Source organism: Palaemon carinicauda, chromosome 24, assembly GCF_036898095.1.
Source record: "Palaemon carinicauda isolate YSFRI2023 chromosome 24, ASM3689809v2, whole genome shotgun sequence".
In the NCBI taxonomy this organism is placed as follows: Eukaryota; Metazoa; Arthropoda; class Malacostraca; order Decapoda; family Palaemonidae; genus Palaemon; species Palaemon carinicauda.
In genome coordinates, this window is record NC_090748.1 from 31,253,513 (window position 1) to 31,258,512 (window position 5,000).

The window sequence follows — 5,000 nt, forward strand, 5'->3', positions numbered from 1 at the left end:
TATATCTTCCTAACTATGTATTTAGGATGATTTTATTAATTTTATTAATTTTACATATGATATAATTGCAGATAGGCTGAAGATGACATAAGTTATGTCGAAAGCTCCCGAATAAAGATGATGATAGCAGCATTGACTATTTTATTCATACATAAATTGCGATTCCCAAGAGGAACCCATCTATCAACTATATATATATATATATATATATATATATATATATATATATATATACATGTATATGTGTATATATATATATATATATATATATATATATATATATATATATATATATATATATATATATATATATATATATATATATATATATATATATGCGTATATATATGTATATATATACATATATCTGCATTTTATATATATATATATATATATATATATATATATATTTATATGTATACATACATATATATATATATATATATATATATATATATGTATATATATATATATATATATATATATATATATATATATATACATATATATATATATATATATATATATACATTATATATATATATATATATATATATATATATATATATATATATATATATATATATATATATAAGATTAGTAGCATGAATATAATATATAAACTTCTACTGATTAGTGATTGATACATTCCGTTACATGCCAAATTTTTCTTCGCCTCTATAAATATTATGCACATAACGATTTTCCGCCCGATTTTTCCATTGTCCTTACTATTCATGTGACAGGGATTGGTATAAAGTAAGGATATACATGCATATTCATTCTTTTTTTCTTTCAATAAGACTTTAATCCTTTGATAGACACTACTTTAGCTAACAAAAAAAAAAATCAGAATAAAAACAGTGTTTTTACCGTCGATCTGCTGAATTCATGACGGTCCTACTGAGTAGAAAACATTAATATCTTCAAAGCTTCTTCAAATATATACAGTGAGAGATTGACTATTCTATTTAATCTTTCGCCATATCTCTATTAGATCTCTTCATATTCAGATTCTTTAAAAATATGATTCCAGACAACTGTACTTAAATGGTCACCAGTTGTCCTCATCCGAAGAGTGTATTGGAAGAATATCCAAACCATTTTGTTTTTTAATCAATTCTAATTTTTCCTCTAATTTATATTGAATCGTAAATATCTTATAAATCAACCCTTTTTCGAAATATTCCCTAAATACTGATAAATATTCACCTTTCATTTGTAAACTGAAAAGTCAGTTTCTTGCTGAATTAGGAGTAACAAATCTAATCTGATTTTGAATTACATAATTGTTTAACTTGTTTCGGTTCTTTATAATTAGCATCAAAGCAAGATTTAAGTTTACTACACTTGCCAGAGTTAAAAAAGAAAAAACGCTTATTTGATAATGACGTTTCTCTTCCTTATAATAATAATAATAATAATAATAATAATAATAATAATAATAATAATAATAATAATAATAATTATTATTATTATTATTATTATTATTATTATTATTATTATTTCTAAAAAGAAATATTTATCTATATACTCTTTATTATCTCCCCTTTTTATATCTCATGCATGTCCCTACTATCTAAATAGACAACATAATAATTTTCTGATTATTTTGCCAGGTGGGGTGGACTACGTGCCCAGGTAGCCCCCTCCCTGAAGACACAATGATACACATTCAATTTATGATAAAGGAAAATTATTTATTATGGGTTTGTATTTCATAATACCTTTTTTTTTTTCCTAAAGCACATGCAAAGAGTTTAAGAGGCCCACATGATTAAAATTAGAAAAACCTCATTGCTAATCATATATTTCAATAGCAAGAAATCGGAGATATCTTACAGCTAATTGTTGATCCATGTATGCATGTATATATGTGCGTATGTATGTGTGTATGTATGTATGTATGTATTTATATATGCATGTAAGAGAAATTATAACACAAACATTAACAGTGAAAAGTCTTTATATAATAATGAATTATCAGACGAACTCTTTGAAATAAGAATAATGAAATGGCAGTAATGTTGATAAGGGAATTAATAACCATGAAAGGAACATAATTATAAAAAGGCATAATCTTCAACTTAGCTTAGTAATATGTTCTTAGTCTTAATTTAACATGGCACTACCGTTGACTGAAAGAATATAGTTAGAGCGCACAGCCACTTCACACACACACGCACACACACACAAACACACATATTAAGAGCGTTAAGCAAACCCAAATACTGAGAAATTCAATAAAATTAGGGTGGAGGCATGATAGTCAAGTTCCTTGTGGGTCGTGCCCAAAACCCTGAAATAGATGATGATGAAGAGCATGACAACGCAAAAACTTTGATGATCAACCTGACGTAGGTGAACGTGATGAATGGTGATGATCAAGGAATGAAGAGTTGAATGAAACTTCTTGAGTAATGAGAAAGCTGGGGATAGAAGTTTTCGCATACCGAGGAATAAGTGTGACTGATGGCTCGAGATAAACAATGAAATCCATTGAAAATCATTCATGGATTTAATCATGTCTTGTTTGAATAAACCTCTCTCTCTCTCTCTCTCTCTCTCTCTCTCTCTCTCTCTCTCTCTCCTCTCTCTCTCTCTCTCTCTCTCTCTCTCTCTCTCTCTCTCTCTCTTTCTAGTTTATATATAAATAATTTTAGAAACTCTAGCGATATGAACTTAAAGATTTTTTTCCCATTCATATATCAAATAATGTTGTTTTACAGACCACAAGATAATTGCCTATAACAGAAATAAAAATTTTTAAAAAATAAATACAATAGTTACGGCAAAGATAAAAGAGTAATCTTTTATAAGCTGATCCATAAATCAAATTAATATCACAAGAAATGGTGTTGCAAACACTTTGTTAAGAAAACCTTCAAGTCTGAAGGAAGACTGAAAAGTAGATGGTGGAAAACAACGCTTGCAAAGTCTTTGTCCATAAACCTGACTGAAGTGACCTTAATTGAGTGCAATAAGTGAGTCAAGAGGAACGTAGGAGTAGATAGACTCGTCATGGGCAGGCAAAAGGATGAAATAGGAATCATCCCTTTGTAAGTGGATAAGAAAAAAAAAATTATTACATATCGATAACCAGTAATCTTTTATAGGAAAACTGAGATCAGAGATTTTTTTGCTAGAAATATAATTCTCCATTCTCTTCCGTTTTTCATCTTAGTAGTACGTTAATGGTGATATTAAATATTCCTTCAAGAGATATATCATCTTTATATGATATTCAATTTGAGCTTAGATTTCACTATCTTGGTGTGTTTATAGACTTATCTCTCTCTCTCTCTCTCTCTCTCTCTCTCTCTCTCTCTCTCTCTCTCTCTCCTCTCTCTCTCTCTCTCTCTCTCTCATATGTAAATATTTTTAGAAATTCTAGTGATTATGAGCTTAAAGATTTTTTTTTTTCAATCTAATAATCAATTAATGGGTTTTTCAGACCACAAGATACTTGCTAATTACAGAAATAATAATTTATACAAATAAATTTCATAATTACGGAAAAGATAAAGAGTAATCTTTTATCGTTAATATAAGCTTATCCACAAATCACAATATTACCACAAGAAAGGGTGTTGCAAACACACGGCTAAAAGAAAACCTTCAAGTCTGAAGGAACACTGAGAAGTAGATGGTGGAAAACAAATCACGCAGAGACTTTGTCTTTCAACCTGACTGAAGTGACCTTAATTGAGTTCAATAAGTGAATCAGGAGGAACGTAGGAGCAGATAGACTCGTCATGGGTAAGAAGAAAGATGAAATATGAATGTTCAACTTAAATGTGAATAAACAACTTATTATATATCAATAACCAGTAATCTTTTATAGGTAAACTAAAATTGGAGACCTTTTGCTAGGAATATAATTTCCATTCTCTTCCCTTTTCCATCTTAATAGCAAGCTAATGTTCATAGTAGATATTCTTTAAAGAAATATATCATCTCTATATATTTAATTTGAGCTTAGAATTCTCTCTCTCTCTCTCTCTCTCTCTCTCTCCTCTCTCTCTCTCTCTCTCTCTCTCTCTCTCTCTCTCTCTCTCTCTCTCTCTCTCTCTCTCTCTCTAATATAATTCTATCATAGAATATCTTTTAAAAATAAATGTTAAAAGTATATTAGAGTAATTTTTATGAGTATGCTAAATGAGATACTTATAATCCATGGACGGTTTTCGATAAGTAAATATCTCATGGTAAATGAGATAGACGTTTCAAAATTTTTGGTATTGATGTTTATTTGTACGTTCTAGAATCGTGTCATTCCCCATTACAAAGACTTCATATATCATTTTACTAGTTAAACCAGGAATTCTTTTTGTAAATCAGTTTTCACTCTACTCATTAAAGACATAATTAATATACCAACTTTTGAAAAGAAAAAAAGAAAAAAAGTACTACTTACGGAAAAATACTTCTATTTGGGTAATCTCTAGATTTTCGCGCATTTAATTGAAACAAAGTAACATACATTCTATTTCTATTTAAATATACCAACTTGAGAATATATGAGCGCGTATGACAGCATGGTATGGACGAAAGGAAACCGAGAGATTAAAAAATAAACAAAACTGTTTAGTTAATAAAAGTTTAAACATACTTCACTTTTCATACTCACATGGAATTAATAGTAATCTTCTACATAGGAGAATATAATATTTCCTGAAAATAATTATAATACATGTGAATTAAGACGAAGGTATTGTGGAAAAAAAAGTCATATTCCATAAATCATTCCCTGCAGACTGATTACAGAAAATATGAATGGAGGAAATTATAAGAAAATAACGGTGAAAAAAAAAAAACGAGGTTAGATACAGGTTTTTGTAATATACTGTACTCAAATAATGCAGCCATGAATGACAAAAAAAATTAAGATTTGATTTTACATTCTGGATTTATCACTAAATAATTTGGGTAACGAGTCTATATAAAAGATTTGGATTTAGATCAGTCAAACTTGTAACATTAATTTGAGCTTATGGTTA